General features: G+C 38.3%; 1 protein-coding gene across 16 annotated transcripts in view; it reads left to right on the forward strand.

The window, feature by feature from the left end:
• LDB2 (LIM domain binding 2) overlaps positions 1 to 14,357 on the forward strand; it is a 372,791-nt gene that overhangs the window by 174,164 nt on the left and 184,270 nt on the right. The gene's annotated exons all lie outside the window — the stretch shown is intronic.

Consider the following 14,357-nt stretch of genomic DNA (forward strand, 5'->3'; position numbering starts at 1 on the left):
ATTATTGTTATTATTTATTATTATTATTTGATAAGACATTTTACATGGGATTTGCCTTCTTAGCAATCTTCTAAGTATACAGTACAGAATTGTTAACTGTTGGCTCTATGCTGTACAGTCGATCTCTGGGGCTTGTTCATCTTGCATTACTGAAACCCATACCCTTTGAGAATGAGGTCTATTTTTAAGTGGTTTTTGATGCCATAGAAGGCCTCATCAAAGAACAAAGGTCTAAAGGGATACTCATTCTCTATAGAACCAAGAAATAATGGAAATAAAATTATTTGACTTACATCATTGATCTTATAAATATATTCTGTTAAGCTAATGAACTCCCCATGGCTTTCTGTAGGCATTTTCTTTAAGAGCAAAGAACATGACTACCTTTGCTGACCATGTCTTCTGCTGAGGTATTTTAGCCTTCTCCAAAGGAGTAATCTACAACGTGAGGCTAAAAAGTGATCATGTAGAAATTGATTCAAATGGGTGAATCACGTTTATGTCAAAAAGAAAGAAATAAGGTAAACCAAGTAGATCATAAAGGTTGTTTAACAACAGATTGGTTGCTCTGTGTAAAAACTATTTTCTTATGCATTTGGTCATAACCTTTCATATTTTACATTATTCCTGCTTACGTACCTACTTATTTTGAATTTCAGTTTGCACAATTTGCTTCATATATAAACATTAGGTTCTGGAAATGTGCACAGCAGGGTTTAGCAGTTTTCTCTCTGTGAAATGTCCCTGGGGGTCAAGAGTACAAGTGGTCTACAAGTATTCTTTTAAGAGCAATAGATGTATGTTTATTATCTAGGACTGTAGCATTTCCAAGAGAATGTTCTGGGGAGCAATCGTCCTGTGGAATGTCAATAGGTGCTACCCTCAAATTCCATCCATGATGAAGTAGGTTTGGGCAAGACCTAATTTCATAAATTAAATGAGATTCCTTAATGCAATACCTCACACAGCTTTTAAAATGTGAAGATTTGTCATGAATCTCTCAGATGGAGTGAAAGTATTCAGTGATTCCCACCCTCTGGTTTGTTTTCTCAAGGGATGATAATCTGCAGGATACACTTTGAGAAATGATAGAGCAGCCATTAGGTCAATGACTATGCATACACAGATTGGCTGTCTCAAATATGCAGATCTCAATTTTGCCCATTTGTCTTATGCCTAAAGATAGCAGCAGGAGTAAAAGTTGTCAGAATAACATTTGGTTTACAGCCACTAAAAATTCATAAACTCAATCTTATCTTGAAAATTCTTTCAAACTATTTTCATTTTCTTCTTTCATTGCCTTAGACTCAGCTTATTCAATGGATTAAAGAATATATGCACACAGTCACATTTATTTACTTATTTACATATTAAAACTCTTTCCCTTCTAGATCGGCAATTCCTTGAGGATAGGACCCATGTCCTAGTTCTCTCTATCTCTTTTATTTCCCTGTTACTGGTACAATGCCCAGCACCCAGAAGAATCTGAATACATAATTCTCCAGTACATGAATGAAAATGCACCACTACCAATATCCTCTCCTTGCCAATAAAACTCACCTTTATCATTTTTTTTCTCCCCAAAGGGAACAATGCTTCTTATTTATTTGCATTTTTAAACTTACACTGGTATCTTTTATTAATCCTCCCTGGGTTTCACATTTTGAAAGATTTTTGTCTACTGAATGGCATTTATTACATAGCATTGAACTTATTTTCCAATTATTTGCTAATGAAAGATAGAGCTTCTGATTGCAGGAGATAAACACTGTTATCACACTGAGTTTCTAAAATTCCTGCCTAAGGCAAAGAAAGTTAATATTTTTAGTTAATTGTGGCAGCCATATTTGGGGAAGTAATGATGTGTTTTAAGCACCTTGAGACTTGGAGGCCCCCTTTGCCACTTTAAGGAATACTTAAAGGGGATCAATGCACATGGGAGTCGCTGACTTGACAATTTGGGCAAAATACCAGGCAACATAATCAGTCCATCCAAGGTGGGGTGTTCAGCAAATGAGAGATTTGGATATAATAGAAACATAGCAGTAAATGAGTGTAAGATGATCCTATGGATTACACTGTTCACTTGCAGGGCTGTGGTGTAGCTAAATGCTCATGCACTGAGAAATACAGAAGGCTTTTTGATATGATTATTAAGATTCTTAAAGTATGAGTTTTAATCATAGTTTGGGATCATTTTTCTTCCTCTGGGAAAACTTCCCTGCCAGTGTAAGTCAGTCATTGAATAATGACTCCATATGCAGTTATTTGCATTACCCATGACTTCTCCAGAATGCACCTAATATGCTTGGGGGTGGGGGTGGGGCGAGGGGAGATGCTTTGTATTCAGAGTAACAATCCAGTCTTCTCCAGCTAACACCCAATTAATGAGGCCTACTTTTTCTGGCTTGTAAAAAAATCCAGAGCTATTGTTCCTTCTGCTGAATCATCTGCTATTCACCTATTGGTAGTCCTTGTAGAATGGTAACAGGAGAGAGAGAGAATTAGAGAGATAGAGAGAGAGATGGAGAGAGAGAGAGAAATGAATCTAGGCATCATTATCACCATTATTATCATTATTATTTTCCATCAGCTTTGGCAAAATAGTAAAGAAACTATAAAATTATTGAATTATTGACTATGGTCAATCTTTCCTTTTCTCCACATTAGTCTATTACTTTGAATATGTATATACTTTTAGATAAATAGGGAGAATGTAAATACATCTGCTTTTTCTTAATAAATAATCCTTATGTGTAAGTGGCTGTTTGGGGTAGCATATTCTGCTACCTTTCAAATGTTACTACCAAGGAAGAAGAGGGACCCAGCCATTAACTCTGCCTTCAAAGAGCTAAGGGAGCTGTGAGTGGATACCATGCCTGCCACTCAGAGGTTGGTTGCCCATAAGAGATTATAAAAAGGTCTAGAACCACCTCTACCCCATTCCCCTGCATCATGTTCCTGGCAGCAGATCCTTGCTTGTGAGTTGAAACTTAGTGATTGCCCCCAACTCACAGAAGAATAAAGTTGAGGTGATTCTCCTAATATGAGAGAGAATGAGATAAAGAGGGAGAAACTTCACAGATGGCTGAAACCCATGTGAAAAACCCATATGTCATGGTCACATGATGTTTATGTTTTGATATCATTTTATTATTAGAGCCAAAAATGGATAGAGAGGGTTATTCTCTCTGGTGTCATATCTCTGACTCTGAGAACCTTGAATATTTGCCTTATTGCTAGTTTTAATCCAACTCCAAATTAGGCCCAGTTAGAAAAAAGTCATTTCTGATTTTTGACCAGGACCTGTTAGAACCTTGTTGACATCTGTACCCCAATGTCCAGTACAGAGCCTGTGGCACTGTAGGCATTTATCTGTTCAATAAATACATGTTGAGAGCCCACTGTGTTATTTGTTAATGAAGGAAAGACTGAAATCTGAGAGCACCTATAACCTGAATGAAGCTGGCACTCTGTGTGCTTCTGCCTGCATGGGAGGCAGCATGGAATCCTTTTGTGAGGAGACATGAGAGGCATTCTGCATGCCTGGCTTAGTAGCCCAGTAGCATGGGTTAGTCACCCCAACCTCTTGGTCTCTTCATTTATAAAAATGCATACAACACAAATTTTTACCACATAGGGTTGTTGTGCAAATAAATGTGCTAATACACTTGAAGCACCTGAAAACATGCCAGGTACATGTTAAATCTAATTAATGTTAGCTGTTTGTTAGCAGGTTGATGGTGTCCCCTCAAAAGATATTCCTAAGCCTTCATCCCAGTACCTGTGCATGTGACCTTATTTGGAAATAGAATCTTTGCAGATGTTGTTAAAGATCTTGAGATGCCATCTTCATCTCGAGATGGAAGGAGGGGATTTGAGAAACAGAGAGGAACACCATTGGGAAGCCATGTGCAGACAGAGGAACAGGTCAGGGTCATGTGTGTAGACAGAGGAACAGGTCAGAGTGATGTGTCTAGAAGGCAAGAGGCATCAAGGATTGTCAGCAGCCTCCAGAAGCAGGAGAAAGACATTCTCCCTGAGAGTCTCCAAAAGGAACTCACCCTGCCAAAATTGTTGATTCTGAACTTTTGGCCTCTACAACTGAGCAAACACAGTTCAGTTGTTTTAAGTCCCCCACTTTGTGGTGGTGATATGTTACCATATATTAGGGAACTAATATACCCTTCTAACTATCATGGGTCAGATTGGAGGCCTAGCTGTTTCACAGACTAAAATAGAAGAGAAGAACATTTAAGCCAGAAGAGACCTTGGAACCCATCTCCTCCAGCCTTCTCATTTTCTGCCCAGAGAGGCAGTGAGGTCCTCCTGAGGCCACAAAAGTGGCACAGCACTGCAAGGGCCCTAGTGCAAAGAAGGCCTCTGGGTGGTCAGCTAATGTCTTTTGAATACTGCCCACACCATGCCGCTCTCCCCAGGAGAAATGTGCCTGGTCAGGGTAGCAGAGTCTTGATTGAGCAGGCTTTCTCACAACTACCTGAGGTGGTCAGGGATGCAATAATGCTCACCTGTCCTTCCTTCCTTCCTTCCTTCCTTCCTTCCTTCCTTCCTTCCTTCCTTCCTTCCTTCCTTCCTTTCTTCTTTCTTTCTTTCTTTCTTTCTTTCTTTCTTTCTTTCTTTCTTTCTTTCTTTCTTTCTTTCTTTCTTCTTTCTTTCTTTCTTTCTTTTCTTTCTTCTTTGATATTTTATCTATTTGTCAGAGAGAGAGAGTGAGTGAGAGAGAGAGCAAGTGTGCACAATGGGGAGCAACAGGCATAGGGAAAGGCAGGCCCCCTGCTGAGAAAGGAGCCTGATGCAGGATTCGATCCCAGAACCCCAGGATCATGACCTGAGCTAAAGGCAGATGCTTAACTGACTGAGCCACCCAGGTGTCCCTTGCCTGTTTATTTCTTGAGCAGGTAAAATAAACATGTACTTATTACTTTTCCATATCATCTTCCAAAACAATAGTAGCCTGGTTTGAATGATAGTTAAAAAACAAAAACCAAAAAACTGTTTCTCAAGATAAACTTCTTAGCACAAAACAGATTTTAAATGGCTTTCCAGTTCCTGAAGGAAGTGGATTTCCACCCCCTGACTTTTCCATGGCTACTTCCAACTGCTTGTCATAAGGAAGCTAATTGTCTTTTAAATATCTTCTCACTAATGAGTGAGCCCTACTACTTTTAATTTCTTTCTGGTTATTGTCCTTGACCTACCATTTGGCAATCCTGATGGTCTTGGGCAAAAATAACCAAGATGTCATGAATGTTCTTGCAGAAGGTGATGGCCAAAGTCAGAATCAACTTGCTCTGACCAGGGTCTACAACAAGAAGAGATGTGAATGTTTCCCCACCTGGGTAGATCAAGATGGGCTGTGTGAAGGTCAGGGAAAGAGAGGACTGTCAAACATTTTGATGGAGTGGCAGGGCAGCTTATGAAATTCATCTCTCCCCTTGTCCTATTTATTCCACAAATGGCTTTGTTTGATCTCCACTTACTGTATAACCTTCAGAAAAAAATTTAACCTCTCTGTGCCTCAGCAGAGTTTGCTCACATGTAAAACATGGATGATGATACCATAACTCTTAATAAGGTTTCTACAAAAACTTTACACTAATTTATATTAGGTGAATAATAGTATCCACATAATGGCTGTTCAGTGAAGATTAGCCATCAGTATCGTCCTTGTAGAATTCTTTTATCCTTTTGGTTCACATGTTCTGCAGATGATATTTTCTTATTGTTGGTTCATATCACTTCCTTCCATTCCTTATCTTTTTTCCCCCAAAAGCGTCATTGTTTTTTATGCATACCATAAAATTCACCCATGTTAAGTGTATACAATTCAATATTTTTTAAATCATACTTACAAAACCATATAACTAGCACCACAAGCAGTTTTAGAACATTTCTATCATACAAATAAGACCTCTGGTGCCTATTTGCCCACTTCTCACTCCCACTCCTAACTCCAGGCAACCACTACTTTCTGCCTTTATTTTCGCTTTTTTTCTGAACATTTCTATAAATGGAATCATACAATATGCGGTCTTTTGTGTCTGACTTCCCTCAATTAGCATAATATTTTGGGGTTCAGACATGCTATCACATGTATCAGTACTAATTTCCTATATATTGCCAAATAGTCATCCGTGGCGTGGATATGTGTTCATTTGTTTATTCATTACCAGTTATGGACATTTGAGTCACTTCCACTTTTTGGCTATTATAAATAATGCTGCTATGAACATTTGTATATAAGTCTTTGTGTAGAAAATCTGTTTTTATTTTTCTTAAATAGATACCTAAGAGTAGAATTGCTGGGTCACATGGTAATTTTGTGTTTAACATTTTGAGAAACTGCCAAACTGTTTTCTAAGGCATCTGTACCATTTTACATTTCCACCAGCAGTGTGTGGGGGTTACAATCGCTCCACATTCTCTCCAACGCTGGGGATTCTCTTTTTGATTGTAGTGGTCCTAGTGGGTATGGAAAGGCATCTCATTGTGAATCGGATTTGTGTTTCCCTAGTGACTGATGACGTTGAACATGTGCTTTTTGGCCACTCACAAATCTTCTTTGGGGACACGTGCACTCACTCTGCCCATTTTCAAATTGGGTCATTCATCTTTTTATTGCTTGTTTATTATCTTATTATTATTTTCTTATAACAGAGTTATTAATATAGTCTAAGTCCTTTAGTGTATATATTATTTAAAAATATTTTCTCCCTTTCTGTGGGTTTTCTTTTCACCTTCTTAATAAAATCCTTTGAAGCACAAAAATTTTTAATTTTGATGAGTGCAAATTCATCATTTTTTCTTATTTATTTATTTGACAGAGAGAGCACACATGAGCAGTGGGGAGGGGCAGACAGAAAAAATCTCAAGCAGGCTCCACACTCAACACAGAGCCTGACACAGGGCTCAATCTCATGACCCTAAAATCATGATCTGAACCAAGAACAAGAGTCAGAGACTTAATCTGACTGAGCCACCCAGGTGCCCCTTGATTTTTTTTTTTCCTTTTCTGGACTGTACTTTGATGTTATACCTGAGAAATTTTTGTCCACTCCAAAGTCTATGCTATCATCTGAAAGTTTTATTGTTTTAGCTTCTACGTTTAGATCTATGACTTGTTTTGAGTTCATTATTATGTTTGATGTGATATAGGGGCTCAAGTTAATTATTTTGTGTCTGAGTATCCAGTTACCCCAGCACATCTGTTGAAAAGATTTTCTTTTCCTATTGAGTTGTCTTGACATCATTGTTTAAATCTATTGACTGCAAATATAAAGATTTATTTCTATACTTTTATTTGATACCATTTATCTATATGCCTATTCTTATGTTGAAAGCATACTGTCTCTATTCTAATAGCTTTGTAGTAATATTTTAAAGATTTTACTTATTTATTTATTTGTGAGAGAGAAAGAGTGAGCAGAGGGAAAGGGCAAAGGGAGAGGGAGAGAGAGTGAATCTCAAGCCGACTTCACACTGAATGTGGAGCCCAACGTGGGGCTCCATCTCATGACCCTGAAATCATGACCTGAGCAGGAACCAAGAGTTGGATGCTCAAGCGACTGAGCCGCCCAGGTGCCCTGCTTTGTAATAATTTTGAAGGAAAAAAGAATTTTTTTTGAAGTCAGGCCTTTCTGTGTTATTCCCTTGATTATTAGGCCATCCTCCCCACTAGTCCCTGTCTCCACTCTTTGCCTTTTGTAGTTTGTTTTTTACACAGCCTCAGTGGAAATCTTTCTAAAACCCATATCTGACTTGTCATGTTTATGTAAAGACTTTCATTTGCTCTGGTTTTAATGAAAAGTCTAAACCTTACTGTGGTAATGTCGCCCTGCCTATCCATTCCTCCTTCTCTCTTTCTTTTTTTTTAAATTTTTATTTTATTAAAAAAATTCTTTTGGAGATTTTATTTTTATATTCATGAGAGACATAGAGAGAGAGGCAGAGACACAGGCAGAGGGAGAAGCAGGCTCCATGCAGGGAGCCGATGCAGGACTCAATCCTGGATCCCAGGATCACGACCTGAACTGAAGGCAGCTGCCCAACCACTGAGCAACCCACGTGTCCCTCCTTCTCTCTTTCTACCTCATTCATACTTCATTCCTGTATGGTTGGGCTATTCAGGTTTCCTAATGGTGCCATATGCTTTAGCATCTTTAAGTGCCAGAACCCAGCACACTGGCCTGGAGCCAAGCACAGTGCCTAGAGCAAGGTAGATATCCACTGTATAAGGTAAACTATGAATACTGTAGCCATTGCCTGGCCACCATCTTTTCTTTTCTTTTCTTTTCTTTTCTTTTCTTTTCTTTTCTTTTCTTTTCTTTTCTTCTTTTCTTTTCTTTTTTCTTTTCTTTTCTTTTCTTTTCTTTTCTTTTCTTTTCTTTTTTTCTTTTCTTTTTCTTTTTTTCCTTTTCTTTTTTTCTTTTCTTTTCTTTCTTTTTTCTTTTCTTTCTTTCTTTCTTTTCTTCTTTCTTTCTTTTTTTTCTTTTTTCTTTTTCTTCTTTCTTTTTCTTTCCTTTTAGCTGGTTAACTCCTACCAGAAGTATTTCTATGACCAAATCTTTCCCTGTAGCTATATGCTTTAAGGTGCCCTAAACATATTGCTACCCTATTCTTTGCCATATTACATTATAATTACGTGTATCCCTCCCCCTAGATTGTAAGAGCTTCCACATTGGTCCTAATGATGCTCATGCTCAGTAACATTGTTGAATGAACAAATGGTTAAATGTATGTTTTAAAATGTATCTTCCAGAGCTTTTCAGAAACAGCCTACTTATCCAAGGATACCTCAAGATCTGGGAAGTCTGGATCCATTGCTGATTGCAATAAAATTGTTTTACAGCCTTAGGCAGTAAGGGCAGAGCCAGTTGTCTTTTGGCCCTTTCTGGAGCCCATTGCTCTCCACCCTCAGCTTTGCATCTTTCCCTGTTGACTCAACCTATTATTCTGAAATGGTTCTGAGCCAATAAACAATGAACTTGAAACAAGAAGAGTAAAAAAATTAAACAAGAACAGCTCTTGGCATCATGATAGAGCTCAGTCTGAATACTGCTTAAGAATAAATTGCTGAGTTTTATGTCCCAATGCAAATAAAATGTATATTCTTGGAGACATACGTTTTCTTCTTCTTTCTCTTCCTCTTCCTCTTCTTCTTCTTCTTCTTTTCCTTTTCTTCTCCTTCTTCTTCTTCTTCTTCTTCTTCTTCTTCTTCTTCTTCTTCTTCTTCTTCTTTCTTCTTCCTTTCCTTCCTTCCTTCCTTCCTTCCTTCCTTCCTTCCTTCCTTCCTTCCTTCTTCCTTCTTCTTCTTTTTACTTATTTCCTAAATAAGGCCCTCAGGAAAACCTTCCTGTCAGCTATTCGGGAGATGGTTTCTAAGGTTGCTTTCCACTTGGAGAGTCTATTTTATCCCATCTCAATAGCTATTATTTGTCTTTTGTGTCACCTTCTAGGGTTTTACCCACACATAAATGACTCCAGATTTCTCAGGAAGTCTGGATCCTCCACAGACTCTCATAATTTTCGCTTCATTATATTACTGACGAGGGTAACCCAAGAAAGAATAATTTGACTGTCAGATACCAGACTCTGAATGCAACCACACTCTTTAAAGGTGCCAGTTGATCTCACTGTCAAACAAAGCATTCTTCTAACATTTTCTAGGCTGTGTGTTTTCACAATCATCCCTTCTCTTCCTCACAGGCCAGCAGAGAAGATGTGGAGAATAAGTTAGCTAACCCCACCCTGCTCTTTTCGGCTTGCTTGGCTAGTTTGGGAGTATTTCTAGTTTTATTTAAAAAGGCAGAAATATGTTTTAAGCTGCTTTTCTTCCCCATCCCATCACTCTGTATTTTAATTTTTTTTTGTGTGAAAAAAACAAGCAAAGGTTTTAAACTATAATTGTTATGAACTTAAGAGAGCCTTGGAGCTTCTGATTTCAAATAGTCTCTCTTGCTTCTTAATATGTTTATCAAGGTCAAGGTCACAAAGCCAAATATCTATAGGGGTGTATGCATGCATGAGGTTGACTGGGTAGGGACCATTGGTAAGTAGACAGTTCATGCCCTATCTGAACAAGAGAGCCCCACTAAGTTCCAGGCAAATTCCCTATTGTCATTATTCCCAATTATGCTATTTCTAGGTCCTTTGATATATCAAAGAAATGTGAAAGTCAAATTTTTAAAAAATGTCAGATGTTCTGATACTAAAATTTTTTATGTTGTTAAAAAATTCAAAATTAAAAAAATACAAAACCAACATGTGGATCAAACAAAATACTTCTGCAGGCCACTCGATGAATTCCTATACAGAAATCCTGAACATAAAAATGTCAAGTGAGCTAGCAGCTTATCTTATTTGCTCATCCTTTCAATATAGTCAACAAATGTTAATTGAGCACCTTTTTGTGCGAAAGCTGTGTGCTACATAGTGGGGCTCAGTGTTGGATGAGGTAGACCCCTTGTACTCATGGACCTGGCAGTTTTAGGTGTTTGGGACTCAAGGCCTCTTTGTCATAGGCATTTGGTATACAAAGGATAGACTGAGTTTCCCATTGGGCTTTGAAACGGACTCATGATAGTTTCAAACTTCTTTAGGTTATCCTACCCTGCAGAATAATTTTGTGTGGTCACGTTTTTCTTCCCGAACATCATCCACTGTATTTGACTAGATCATGATTTTTAAAATAATCCATTAATGAGTATTTATTCATTGACCTTATCCAAGAAATATTAGGCACCTGTTTTGAATGGGGCATTGGGCAAAATAAGTGATAACTTGGTAATGGGTATTCAGCTTACATAACATGGGGAGAACTATCCCCATGGGTCTGAATACTGAGCATGTCACGAGAGGGAGAGCTGCCATTGGACCCAAACCTCTGGCCAAAAAGAATTAATTAGCTCTAACCTCCAAAGTGTTGGAGGGCCCAGGGGAGGAGGAGTACATCATTGTAGTCAACTTTTACCTCCCAGTGAAAGCCAAGGTGTTGGCCCTCCCCTCTGCTGTTAGGGAGAAACACAGGTATGCCAGGGAGAGGCAGCTTCCAGAGAGAACATAAACTTGAAAAGGGAGAAGAGACATTCCCCTGTTCTTTTTTTTTTTTTTTAAATTTTAATTAATTTATTTTTTTACATTCCCCTGTTCTTATAGGTCTCTACACTCTCTCAAATGTAGAATGTCTGTGCCCTTCCTGTAACTACTATTTTTCCTTTTGACTCTAAGCTATGTGAAGCAATGACCATTTGCACTTTGTCTGAGAATGCATCCTCAGCACCAACAGGCCCAGAGTCTGGCACATAGTAGGTGCATAATCAATGATGCTGACTGAGGCCACATCTGCAGGGGAGAAAAGTGGTAGGTGGTAGATGGCAGGTGAATTCTCACAAGAGTGAGGTCATGAGGAGGAAGGAGTATCTGTGGGGAGATAGGGAAGTGTGCATGGGACCATGTAAGTGGGGAGAAGGAGGAGGTGTCTTGGATGGCTATGATCCTGGGTGGTGATAAGACAGGTGGGAAGTGGGTCCTGAAGTGGGCTGACTGAAGTGGGCTGACTGTTCTATAAGAGATGTTCTTTCTAAAGTTGGGTGTAAGTCAAGGGAACCTTTGGTGAGCTTCTCGGTGAAAGATGAGTTACCGCCAATAAGGCAGGGTTAAAAGAACAGAGTCTCTAAATTAGATAAAACTCACTTTATTAAGCACAAATGTTACCGGAGCCATCCAAGGTCACTGCGTGTCAGTTTGAACACTGGAAATCGCTCATTTGAGGAACATGCTGGAACCTTTCTCATTCTGCATTATCTAAGTTTGCATGTCGAGTTCCTTGCTTCCCAGCCGTGAGTCATGTGGGCCTCTGTAAAAGGTCAGTGTATAATGATACAACATCTTGCATGATGACATTTTTCACGATGTATTTTTCTACCCGAGATTTCTGAAAATCAATCACCCAGTTTTTAAGCCTTTTCTTTTTCTTTTTTCTTTTTTTTTGAGCGGAGGCTGAGCAGCTGGATGTTGGAATTTGCCATCAAACCATTCACCCATTCCTAACCTTTAAATGTTTGGAGAGGAAAAAAAAAAGACCAGTGTAAAATAATTTAGTAACCCACAGAATTTATTTAGTTTAATTTATGCTAATCATGGCGTATTGGTGTACTGGCAGATAAAAATAAAGCCGGTGGAGAAGATTGCATTGAATAAACTGCAACAATTAACTCTCGAAATTATCACGTGAAATGATTTTAGCTTGCTACTGAAAATAACAGGCCCAACCAATTGTCTTAACTAGTGATGATTAAAAATCTCATTAAATTCTGGGATTTATTTTACATTACCCTCGTGTCCATTTGGTCACTTTGTATAATATTTTAATTATAGGATTTTTTTCTTCTCTAAAAGGTTAGAGCACAAAATTAGAATTGTGTTTCATTATTAAACTCAGTTATTTGCCAAAATGTATATAATAGAAAGATAGCAGTTGAGTTTGTGTCACAAGTGGTAAGGGGCAATTCTCAGTGACATAAAATGACCCAAAACATTGTCTTTTGTGTTGTGAAATAATTCACAAATTATCAGATTCATTGAAGTATTCTCTAGACTTCATATGCAGCTTCTGTCCCTCATATGAAGTACAATAGGATTATGATTAATTTTATTATAGAGGTCAAATAAATTGAAACTATGAATATTTTGTCTAAAAGTGTCACAGACTTTGCCTTGTTCTGGATTACTTGCCAAAATGGAAAATAAGCATTTTCCTAGAGGATGGGAGGTTTTGGGAAAGAACTGTGGCCAGTGAAGATATACAGAACAAACACCATGCTTAAGCACTGAATATTGCAATCATAAGCTACTTCCTAATTGAGAGATATTTATTAGCCTATCAGCCACGATGTCTCTGAGAAGAGTTGCTGTAGATGCTATTTTATTTTTCTCAGTTTTATTATTTACTCAGATTTTACTAAGTCTCCTACTTATTATTTAAAGTGTAGCCAGCTAGGGGCTGGGTGGCTTAGTTGGTTAAGCATCTGACTTTCAGTTTCAGCTTGGGTCATGATCTCAGGGTCATGAGATTGAGTCCCTGGTCAGGCTCCCCACTGATTTCGAAGTCTGCTTGAGATTCTTTCCTGCTCCTGTTCCCTCCCTCTCTGCTCCTTCCCCTATACACATGAAGTCTCTCTCTCTAGGAATTAAATAAATAAAATTTGAATGAATGAATGAATGAATGAATGAATGAATTGAATGAAGCCAGCTATCTATCACCTGCTCAGAGAGGTTTGGCCTTGATTCCTCCCAGGTCTGAGTTGGTTATTTCTTTTATGCTTCTATAGGAAGAACCCACTTTCTATCTAAAGTCTATTGGACTTTCGTCCAAACGATGCAGCAAACTTCAAATGTCTGTGGAATTGTGTTTCCCACCATAACATAAATGACTTAAGGCCAGCAGCTATCAGCTTGCTCTCCATAGCTCAAAGGCCTAATATGGGGTTTAACACAAAATAGATTCGCTGTCAAAAGGCTTGTTCAGTGAATATACATACACAATCTCAGAATTATTTTTACCAGCATCATTGGAGCCACCACCAGTCAAAGAATTAGTAAGTATTTTCTCCAACATTTTAAAAGTGACATCTGAGCTATTGTCCCCAAGATTTGCCTTGTTTATTTTGCTTTCTTAAAAACAAAGCATTATACAGTTATTGGGAAAAGTGAAAGATAGTCTCATGTATTTTGTGGGTATCATTCTTTTTTTTTTTTTTTTTTTTTTTATTTATGATAGTCACAGAGAGAGAGAGAGAGAGAGGCAGAGACATAGGCAGAGGGAGAAGCAGGCTCCATGCACCGGGAGCCTGATGTGGGATTCGATCCCGGGTCTCCAGGATCGCGCCCTGGGCCAAAGGCAAGCGCCAAACCACTGCGCCACCCAGGGATCCCTGTGGGTATCATTCTTAAAAAAGGATTGCTTATTTCTCTTAAATTCACAGCTTATTAGTGAGAGAGGATTGGACTAATCTCAGGGACCCATGCAGTAGATTCAAAGGCTGTGAAATATTATGTGCTATGAACCATCCTAAAGAGTGCAGAAAACAACAGTGGGCCAGATGGATCTTGACCCTCCCTGGCTTTTCAGAGTTTAAAATCACTCAAAGGATGATATAATGTGTGATAAAATCTAATATATTGCTCAGCTGTTGTTGCAATCTTGCTGCGTAAGACCAAAGCAGAGTGACTTAAAACAGCAAGCATTTTATTATTATTATTTATTTTATTTTATTCATTTTAAAATTTATTTATATTTAAAATTTTTTTTTAGCTTCATGGTCTAGGAAGGCTGGGGC

This window comes from Vulpes vulpes, chromosome 14, assembly GCF_048418805.1.
Source record: "Vulpes vulpes isolate BD-2025 chromosome 14, VulVul3, whole genome shotgun sequence".
NCBI lineage: Eukaryota > Metazoa > Chordata > Mammalia > Carnivora > Canidae > Vulpes > Vulpes vulpes.